Genomic DNA, 11,945 nt, shown 5'->3' with positions numbered 1-11,945 from the left:
CAATATTGCCTGGAACACCATGCAGCCCAACAGCCTCCTTGACGTAAAACCTTACTAACTTTTAGGGAGAATCTTTAACATTCATAGTGAGAAAGTGCGCGAACTTAGTCAGACGGTCTACTATAACCCATATCGCATCATGTTTAGCTGCTGTTATCGGTAACCCTACTATGAAAACCATAGATATGCTATCCCATTTCCACTCAGAGATATCTAGGGGTTGTAACTCTCCTATAGGCTTCTGATGTTCCATCTTTAGTCTCTGGCAAGTGAGACACTTTGCCACATACTCTGTAACATCCTTCTTCATTCCAGGCCACCAGAAAAGCTCTCTACTTCGTTACTCCTGGATGAAGAGTATACTTGCTCGTATGGGCTTCTACCAGTATCTTCTCTCTGAGGCCGGTTATTTAGAGAATATAGGATCTTCCTTTAAACTTCAATATCCCCTCCTCTAAAATTTCAAAGTTCTTAGTCTCGCCTCTAGACAATTTCCCTTTGAAAATTTCTGCTAGCCAATCATGTGACTGTGCTTCTCTGATTTGATCCTCGAGCAGAGCTGTAAACTGGGTTCTACCTTCATTTCCTTCTACTAACTGCATCTGATATAGAGGACCCTAATCTCTGAAATCCTCTACCAGCTTCTGCTCCTTGATCATTAGTGATGCTACCTACATTGCCTTTCTGCTCAAGGCATCCGTAACTATGTTCGCTTTGCCTGGATAGTACTTAATCTGGAAATCGTAGTCTTTAAGTAAGTCCATCCATCTTCATTGTCTCGTATTCAACTCTTTTTTATCATGGAGGTACTTGAGGCTCTTGTCGTCATAAAACAATTCTATTGGTGCTCCGTACAAATAATGTCTCCACATCTTCAACGCATAAACTATCGCTGCCAATTCCAGGTCGTGGGTCGGGTAATTATCGTCATGAGATTTCAACTAGCGCGAGGCATATGCTACTACCCGCCCTTACTGTATAAGCACACATCCCAGTCCTTGCTTGCTAGCATCTGTATAAACCATATAGGGTTGTGAAGGATCAAGGAGTACAAGTACAGGAGTAGAGGTGAGCTTCCTCTTCAGCTCCTGAAAACTAGCCTCACTCTTCTCGTCCCACAAGAATGGCTGGTTCTTCCTGGTTAACTTGGTCAGCAGAAGAGCAATTCGAGAAAAGTCCTGGATGAATCTTCTGTAATACCCGCTAGTCTGAGAAAACTTCTGATCTCGGTCACCGTCTTAGGTCTCTCCTAGTTGAGTACTGCCTCAATCTTATTGGGGTTAATAGCCACTCCCTCCCAGGAAATCACATGACCAAGAAATCAGACTTCCTCTAGCCAAAACTCACACTTACTAAATTTGGCCACCAGCTGCTTCTCTTTTAGGGTATTAAGGATAATTCTCAAATGCGTCTTATGTTCTTCAGGAGACCTGGAGTACACTAGGATGTCATCAATGAATACTACCACAAATTGATCTAAGTAAGGGTGAAAGATCCTATTCATGTAGTCTATGAATATTGCAGGTGCATTTGTCAATCCGAACGACACCACTAAGAACTCATAGTGCCCATAGCGAGTTCTAAATATAGTCTTAGGGACATCATCAGGTTTAATCTTGAGTTGGTGGTAGCCAGATCTTAAATCAATCTTAGAGAACACACTGGCACCAACTAACTGGTCTAATAGATCATCTATCCTAGGGAGTGGATACTTGTTCTTGACTGTGACTTTGTTCAACTCCCTGTAGTCTATGCACAATCTTAGACTACCGTCCTTTTTCTTAACAAATAACACTGGAGCACCCCATAGCGATATGCTTGGTCTAATAAAAGCTTTCTTATGTAATTCCTCTATCTGCTTAAGTTTTGCCATTTCACTTGGAGCCATTCTGTAAGGGGCCTTAGAAATTGGTCCTGCTCCAGGTATGATGTCAATCGTGAATTCTACTTCTCTATCTGGGGGTAGTCCTGTGACCTTTGTAGAAAACAATTCCAGAAACTCCTTAACAACTAGGATTTCTTCTATCCCCTATTCCACCTCTACTTGCATCAGGAAGAAAATGAGGAATCCTTGACAACCTTTCCGTAGGCATTTGCTCTCTTGGGCTTCTGTTAAGAAATTTAATCTAACCTCCGGATTCAACTCTAAATCTCTTAAGGGTAAGATTAGGGTTTTGTTCTTATAGTCCACTAAGATATTGTGGGATGATAACCAATTTAGTCCAATCACCACATCAATTTCATGGAAGGGCATACATATTAAGTCTATAACAGTATAACAGTGCTCATAACAAACTATGCAGTTCAAGCACGCATCAAATGTAATTACCCTATTTTGTGTTGGTGTGGACACATATATATCATACGACAATGTATTCATAATCAAGCCAAGTCTTTTAACACAGGCATACGAGATAAAAGAATAACTAGCACCCGAATCAAACATTGCAATCACTGGGGGGTTATTAATCATGATCGTACCTTGGATCATTTCCGGAGACTTCCGGGCTTCTTCCCCTGTGAGGGCAAACCCTCGGCCTTGGGTGCGTGGTCATGCCTTTTCAGTGTTCTGTGGGCATTCTTTCGAAAAATGTCTAGGCTTGTTGTATGTGTAGCAAACATTTTGTCTAGCCATGCACAATCTGTCACTATGATTATTGCCACACTTTGTACACTCCTTGCCCTTCGGTGGCTTACCGCCTTTCTTATTCTTGCGGTTGTTCCATAGTTACTTCCTCTTCTTACTCGCATTAGATGAGGTGCCACCTTAACCTCCCTGACCTCCCTTCTCTTCTTTGGGAGTAGTCTTAACCATCAGATCATGGTTTAAGCTGCTTTCTGTGATTCAGCAGGCCTCAACTGCCTTATTGAATTGTTCGAATTATCTGGGAGCAATCATCTCCCTCAAGGACTGCCTTAGTCCTTAAATTATTTTCTGTCATCTACCTCTCGTCGTCTTGATAGCAGAGATAACCTGAGTAATTAGAGAGACGGATGAACTTAGCCAAGTACTCATCAAATGGCTTATCATCTCTCTGCCTCAGGATCAGAAATTCTTCTTCCCTTTCATCTCGGACAGATCTTGGAAAATACTTCTCATAGAACTGCTCCAGGAACACTTCCTAAGTCACCCTCATGTTCCGAGCATCCAGAAAAATCTTAGTATTCTTCCACCAGCAATCAACGTCTTTCTCTAGCTTATATATCGCCATCTGGGCTTTTCACTCTGATGAGCAGTCTAATACTTTGAAGATCTTCTCTAGGTGGTTAATCCAATCTTCCGCCGCTTGAACATTAAACGTTCTATCAAATGACGGCGGGTTGTGTTTACAGAAGCGAGTCATCTGCTGCTGGATGCTGTCGGGGTCTACTGCTGGCATTGTCGGTCTAGACAATTGTTATGATGTTTATGCTGTGGAGACTTCTTCCTCTGGCTACCTCCTGTTGAGGTTAGCCATTGCCGTTGTTACTGCTGCAACTATCACTGCATCCCTCTCTTCTTCCTAGCAAGCTTGTGCCGCCCTCATCTCTTCGATGGTCTTCTATTGATGCTCGAGACGATCTAAAATTATTTGTAGTGGATTGGGAGGGACCTTTGCATCCTGAACTGGGGGTCTCTCTGGCGAAGGGTTTTGTCGGGTTCTAACCATCGTGTTTAACTAACTGGATAGCATAACAAGTAATAAGAAGTAAATATCATGCTTGGATTCTATTTAACAAAAATAGGCATACATCAATCAACATTTGAGCATCAGTCATTAACAATGCAGTTCAAAACATACATATACCAAGCACTGTCAACCTAACCTACTATGGTTAGCTGCACCAAAATACATCCTATGTTAGTGATAGGAGGGTCCTAGTCATCTACAGAAAATGAACAATAACAAAGCCCTCGAGGCTTCGGATCCAGTCCTCCACATCATCTCCAAGTATGTTGTTCAGGCGGATGATCTCATAGGTCCAGAATGGGGTATTAGGTGGGACCTCTACCATCTCACATAGCTAATCAAAAGGTTCCAGGTAAGGGTTGCCTGGTCCATAGGCTTGGTACAACTCTCTCAAGCCCTGGAGGTAGCTAAGTATACTCTCAGGTTTGTGTCTACATCCCTCCTGATGTGACACCCTAAGAACCTCAGCCAGTCACTTAGCTGACCCACACTGCGGATCTAATGACTAGGCAGAGCAGGGCAAGTACGACTATACTGTAGGTGCTACAGGTGTTACAGGAGCTGGGGGTATAACTGGTCCGGTACTAGGTTCAGGAATGTTACATGGATGCACAACAGGGGTAGCAGGCTATCTGATGGACTAAATGTAATAGCCTTGGTCTAACGGTTCCTGGTATAGGCCAGTTACAGGATCTTAGGTCACTAGGTCTGAGAAGGTACAGTAACTGTTCTGCAGTGATCCCTGGCAGCTGAGGATGGCACTCGGCGTAGTCATTTGAGCTTACTGACGAATAGCCTAGGCTAGCATCTCTGTTAGTCCATTCCACTAGATCCCCTTCTTCAGTGAGGTCAATAACGTTAAGATCCCAATCATTGACCGACGGCTCAGATCTAGTGTCCCAATCCCTGGTGGTTTCTATCCTCATTCCTGTAAAGACATGTCAGTTTCTTCCTAACTAACCCCAAAATCTAATAAATAACTTAAGCAGAGTGTTCTATACTATCATATCATCTTAGGGTTTAATTAAAACTATTTTAGACCACATTGGATGGTCTTGGACTGAATTTTATCTTAAAAACGCTGATTTTCAGATTTTCACTGTTCATCAGGTAAAAATCCAATTTTCTGGCCCAACTTCAAAAATTCATAACTTAATCTAAAAAAATTGAAATAGAGTGGTTCAAAATTCTATAAAAATATCTTTGAATCCTATTTTAGGGAAAAATAATATTGTGAAACAATTCCATTGGAAAAAGCGTCATTTTTTTGTGAAAGTCACCTCTGTCTACTAGGCAAAAACCCTTTTTCCAGATTCTGAACCTTCAATTTGAAAAATCATTAAAAATCATGTAGTTGGCCATTTTTAACATGTTAGCTATCAAAATGAAGTCAGAACGTGATCTACAATCATGCCAAATTTTGTGATTAAATGTTTTTGGGAACTTAATCAAAAGGTCGCTTAAAGATGGCGGTGTTAGTAAATTTACAGCACTACCCAGCATAATAATTACATAACCCAAAAGTCCACAAATTTTTATGGTATAATGCCATAATTTAACCTTCAATCTATAGCTTGCCCTTGGATAGTTCAGGCCCTAAAATGTTAGATTGCATTTGGGGAATGAGATTTCATTGAAATCCCAATAGCAAATTAACCAACTATATAATCAATAAGCATCATCATTATGCATAACTACATTAACTACTATTGGTGAACTAGCATGCTTATCATTTGGCAAACTCAATCATGCAAAGGCCAAAGCAAGAAAGTGTAAAAGAAGCCACACCAAAATCAAGAAAGTTCATCCACATAATAGCAATTAATCATGCAATAATCAATAATGCCAGGTTAATGTTAGTATTTAGGTTCAACGTGCTACCTTGCTCCAAAAGCTTGAGCTTTCTTTGTTTCTCTTCTTTTCCTTCACAAATGTCAAACCCTAGCATGACAATCCACCAAAAAGGATAGCAGGAATCATTAACCAATCCAAGTAAAAGCAAGAACACAACTTAAACATAACTCTTGCTCCTTAAAGCTTCCACCTTTGTTCTTTCATTTTTGAACTTTGTTTTCCATAAAACCTAAAATTGCTTCTTGACTTATTCCTGCATGATTTTTCATGTAGATTCCAAATATGTGCTTAGATTTAGGAAAATAAAATTCCTCCTTTCTGTTTTCTCTTGACCGAACCAAAGGGGTACTTTAACCAAAAATCACAACTTTGATTTTTAATGCCTCTAACACTTGTTCTTTAGGTTTATCCTACACCATTTTTTATTTTGAGCACAATGGAAGCATTAAAGCATTGAAAAACTCATCCTAGGGTCCATTTACTACTTTGGAAAAAATAAACCTCAAGAGAAACAACCAAGAAAATACTTCAAAAACAACCTATAACCACTTGCAACCACTAGGAACTAACATGTTTTGAAGTGTTCTAGCAAGTGTGATCAACAAAACTTCTTCCCCCATATGACAATCAGTTTGGCCACCACCCAAAAAAGAGAAGAAATAGAATTTTCAACCATACAAAGAAAGAAAACAAGGCAAGGATCCATTTAGAACCAAGAACCAACCTTGAATCCTTGGTTGTATGATCAAGGTTCGTAGCTTTTCCCTTGTTTCTCCTTGAACTCTCTCTTTTCTCTCTTGGTTCCCTCTTGGCTGAACTTCACATATGAAATTAGGGGGAGATGTGCTTGTTTAATGAGGCAAAATATCCCAACCACCATCATAAATGAAATTCCAAGTGTCATTACCCCCTTTAATCTTACTTTCTCTTTCATAGTTAACTAAATCCAAATGAAATTAATTACCAAAAGTCAAAATCCTCTCCATTTGAGGAATGAAACTTGGCAAGTTCAAATCCTCTCCATTAGGGGCTTGAAACATAGCTAATTGTGAACCATTTGAATTGCAAGACTCTAGTCTTGCTTTATCGGTGCACTTTGACTCCGGGTTTAACTTCTTTTCTATAATTACAATATTTTGGCCTCTGTAATTATTTTTTATCAGATCCCTAATTTATTCTCCTTATTTTTATCTTTCCAAATTGCCCTCTTTGTCTTAAAATTAATTTCCCAATAATTAAATAAAAAGGAAAACTAATTTCCTTCTCTTTAAGGGTTTTTCCACTTTTCAAAGGTATTGGGAAAAATCTTGGATACTTGAAGGTCTTCATTTAATTCCATAATCTCTTATCATTCCTTGGGATATCATAGGAATTTTCTTATAATTTTATTCTCCCTAAAAATATTTATTTGAAATTTTCCAAATAAAATCCCTTAAATTAGCCTAAATCAACCTTAAATTCTTTTGTAATTTCTCTAAGGGCAATTTGGTCATAAAACCAATTTTATAATCTCATATAATTCTCAAAGGATATTATCCTTATTTTTTCTTAATTTTCTAAGGCTTGAAAATGTTATTCCAAAATTATATTTGACCAATTTTCCTTAATTAGTCAAATTTTCATAATTGGCTTGGAAAATCATAATAATTATTTTCTCCCAAAATTCTTCTATTTCTCCTTAACATTTTTTGCCCTTAATTATTTAGGAATATTTCTTATTCCTAATTGTCATAGTACTGGATGTGACATTGCTTCATATTAGCAATCCATCACTCATAATTCCGGCATCCAAGCACATTATACAAATATAGACATAGTGTAATATCATCCATAATCCATTACAAACTTAACATAAAGCTCATTATACATTACATAACATGTCATAGTGTTATAAAACTCATAAAGTTCCCATATCTCAACACCATTTCTTTGCCTTGATCCATGAATGAGCCATTCCCTATTTCATAAATAAATTAACATAGGAGGAATGATATTTCATAGAAATCTAAGTAGTAATTAAACTACAATTATCACATAAATTAAGCAAGTTATAATGTGACATATTACAAAACTTCAAGACATCCTCGAGTCACATGAAATCATATTTAACATCATGCTAGGAGTGGAACTGTTAGATATGATTATTAGTTTTAATGATGTCAAATAATAGAGTAAAAAGTTTGCATAAATTATTTATCTCATATTTTGACTAAATATCGTACTTAATATCTTGTGTAGTTTCCTCAAGAAAAGAAAAGAGTTATTATGTTGAACTTTGAGTTATGGAGAATGATTAAGAAGAAGAAGAAGAAGAGTGATTGAGAAAAGAAGAACTTGCAAGATCAAGTGGAAATATCAAGATTCAAATTCATAGATTTGATGTTGAAGGTTTTTATGCTCAATTAGAAGTTTGAATGGCTCAATCGAAAGCTAAAATGCACAAACCGAAAGTTATATCATCATATATTGAGTCACCATTCAACATTGAAAATAAGCTTCAGAGGTGATTTTCAAGGGCATTTATCAATCAAGAACTCGATTAGAGACTTATCAATCAATTTATCTAGCAAACACATACTCTGTTATGCTCTGTTCTTCATTCAGCTCTAACATAGGTATGGTATTTCTCTAATATCTCTCAAACCACAAATCTGTTTAAGGTGAAACTTGATTGGAAGATTAGAGTTGAATTGGAAGATTCATGATCACTCGAGCTTTCTGGGGATAGGTCATTTAGAGTTGAATTGGAAGATTCATGATCACTCAAAGTTGACCTTTGTTTTGCTTGAATCAGCATTTAAATTTATTGAGGCAAAGACTCAAAGTTCTACATCGATTGATTAAGCTCTCAAGCAACATACTACTCAAACATGTTATTAAGTAAAAGCACTAGAAGAAATAAGAAAACAAAAAGATATTATCAGATGTTACTAGTGCCTAATCAAGCAACTACATAGTCGATCACTTTATCGAGTTACTAGTACTATCCCTTCAATTCTTCTTTTTTATCTTCATATGCATTATTAAGGTTTTATCAATAACTTGTTGGATAAATGGTTTTTGGATAACGTTATGGATAAATGGTTTTCAAATAACATTATGGATAAAAGTATTTATCGATCACTTGATTGATAAACAAGGTTTTTGATAAGCCATCAGACAAATTGTAAGTTTCTCTGAATAACTGTTAAGCTTTTATCTGATCATCTCTTGGATCACATATTCTAAAATTATATACTATTAATTTTTATCGATCATGTGATGGATAATTTACTTTGATCAATAACTTGCTAGATTGATCGATCAACTGATCAATCATTGGTATAACTGCTTAATATAAGATGTTACAGGAAATAATCGATCACTTGATCGATTATTGGTTGATCGAAAAGCTGTCAGGAAAAAGGTTGAACTTCCTCACTCATAACAAAAGATTTATCAATCATTTGATCAATCAACAAGTTATTGATGAGAACACATATAAATGGTAAAAGTCTTCATACTCACTTTATATTCTGGTTAATTCACCATTTATCGATTACTTTACTGATCAATAACTTGTCGATGAACTATTCTAAAATTTACATGCTAACTTACTTGTTTTATTGATAATGTGTTCTATTTGAGTACTCTATCAGTATCTTTAATCGATCAATTGATCGATCAGTCATTTATTGATCAAATGATCGATCATCATCACCTTCACTGCACTTACTTGTTTTAAACCATTTTCGGATCACCTGATCGATCACTGCTTTATCAATAAGGTGATCGATCATCCAGTCTTCTGAAACTTTTGTTTTCACATAACGTGATCGATCAATGTTTTTTTCCTAGTCTTTTCTGAAATAAGATTTCAAAGATCATTTATCGAAGACTTAATCGATTAATCGATTAATTGATCATTTACTCGATCATCTTATATTCAGTCACTTCACTATGAAAATCTCTTTAAAACTTTTTATCGATCATTTCTCCCATCAACCGTTTATCGACAAAGTATTCGATTAACACACTTTGAAAATATATTTCGCTTATACTTTGCTTTATCGATAATATGATCGATCAAACATTTTTTTATCATTGAATCAGTTCATTTCATAACAGCTATTCACGATGTTTTTCAAAATCTTTCATCTTTTTATCTTTAAGCTTTTCTCAGCCTTCCTTTTACATAACTCTTTATTGAAAGGATATGAAGGCAAACGTAACTAGAAAAAGATTATCCTTGCATAATCCATTTAAAGCTCACTGCATTCATGTTTCATCAGTTATCAATCGCATGTTCGATCATCTGTTGATCCATAAATTACTTGATAAATGCATACATCTGTTAAGTCTATTTCTCCTGTAATTAATTGATAATATTATTGATCAAGGCATCGATCAAGTAAGTTCATCTTACTTTCTAAATATCTAAATATCTGACGATTGATTCCATGTTTTCCAACTTATTGTTTCTAAGATTATCAGATAGTTATCACTTGATTTGAGGAAAATTATTTTAGGTAAAGAGCCACAACAAATTTATAGTGTGAAGAATCGACTTTTGTCAGAATCTTCCAACAGCTAGTTTCAACAGTCATATTCTTCAAGCCAAACAAGAAGAAAATTCTCAACAGTCAAGTACCCAACATCATCTATAAATAGAAAAGTATTCAAAACAAGAAAAAGAAGAAGAGTCTAAGCTTACAACATCAAATGCCAAAATGCCAAATCAACATATTCTCATTTAGAGCTCCGAGAGAAAACTCCCTTTCTCTGTACTTCAAAGACTACAACATATGTATTCATAAGATAGAGAAGAGAGTTTCCCAAACATGCTTAAGATTCATCTATCACTTCTTTGAGAGAAGATATATTCAATTTTCATTATCATTATCAGATTGTATCCTTACGGTGTGTAAAGGGGGGCATTTACCTCAGTGTGATGTTGCTATTGAATAGATTGATTAGTCTAAGGATTGTAAGTGGCGTCACAAGTACCCAAATCAAACTTGTGATTGTAGTGGTTCTTAAGTACCCGTGTTAAACTTGAGGTAGATAGTGGATTGAAAATCTCAAGAGGAGCCTGGGGACTGGATATTGGTTAGTGAGGATCGAACCAGGATAAATCACAGTTTGCATCTTCTCTTCCCTTACTTCTTTATATTTCTAACTAAACCATTTTACTACTATGATTATGCTCATGTCAATTCATTGTTTTTATACTCAGAACTTCTTATGAATTTCATTACATTTCAATTAACACTCAATTCACCCTGCTCTTGGGTGATCAGCTATTCTTACATTTGGTATTAGAGCAGGTCACTTGTTTAAAAGATCTAACGATATCAAGTGCAAAAGATCATGGCTGATTTTGAAGGTTTTGATTATACAATTTCACATTTCTTAAAGATACTGATTCTTGGTTTTGGAAAGCTCATATGACACGATTTTTTAAAAACCATTGATTTTGATATGAGATATGTTTTTACAAATGATTTTGCTATTAAACGAAGAAAGGATTGGATCGAAAAAGAAAAGAAAATGTTTTCTTTGAACATTTGAGCAATAAAAATTCTGTATAATGCTTTAACTAAAATTGATTATGAGAAAATAAAATCTTGCTCTATTGCCAAGGATATTTTGGATACTCTTGAATCTAGTTATACTTCTAACCCTTGTGTTGAAGCTAAATGTGAAGACAATTCACTTGAGACCGATTAGGAAAAGGATACACAATCATCCACTCTCAATGAACAAATGGAAGTTGAGATCGAAGAAGGTGAAATCACACAATACTTCCATAAGTCTGTCAACACAAAAGAACAAGAGGAAGATAAGCATTAAGAAGAGCTCAATGTGGACGAATATGATGAATCATTATTTGGAGCTCAAGATGCACTTAAGGTAAATGGTCCCAATTCTTTTCATACATTACTTATGAAAAATGATTTTGAAAGTTTGCATAAAATTGTTGTTCAACCAGTCATTTACTCTGTTTTTAGAAGTAAAAATGTTTTTAATCATGCTTGAAAATTTATTAGGAAGAAAGAACTTACAAAGAGAAATCATTTAAGTTTGCATTCTTTTGACCAATGTAATATTTGTATAAAATCTTATAATGGATATCATTCTTTTTTTTTGCAATTATTGTGGTAAATCAGGTCACATTTCTCACACATGCTATTTTAGAAGAAATCCTAATGTGAGAAATAAATTTGTTTGGGTTCCCAAAGGACAAGTAAGGTCCAATGCTAACACTCAAAGACCCAGAGCAAAATGGGTACCAAAATGTTCTTCTAGTATTTCAATTTTGCAGGATATTTCTAAGAACAGACATATTAGCCCAAAGAAAAAGAGAATGCCTAAGAGAGATACTCACATGATCAATAAGAGAACTCTTAGAGCACCTATTACTAGAACTACAAAGTCCAA

The sequence above is a fragment of the Neltuma alba genome, unplaced genomic scaffold (assembly GCF_004799145.2).
Source record: "Neltuma alba isolate B1F8T4 unplaced genomic scaffold, ASM479914v2 tig00010353_pilon, whole genome shotgun sequence".
Taxonomy (NCBI): Eukaryota; Viridiplantae; Streptophyta; class Magnoliopsida; order Fabales; family Fabaceae; genus Neltuma; species Neltuma alba.
The sequence above is the reverse complement of the archived record's forward strand: the minus strand, read 5'-3'. Positions refer to the sequence as shown.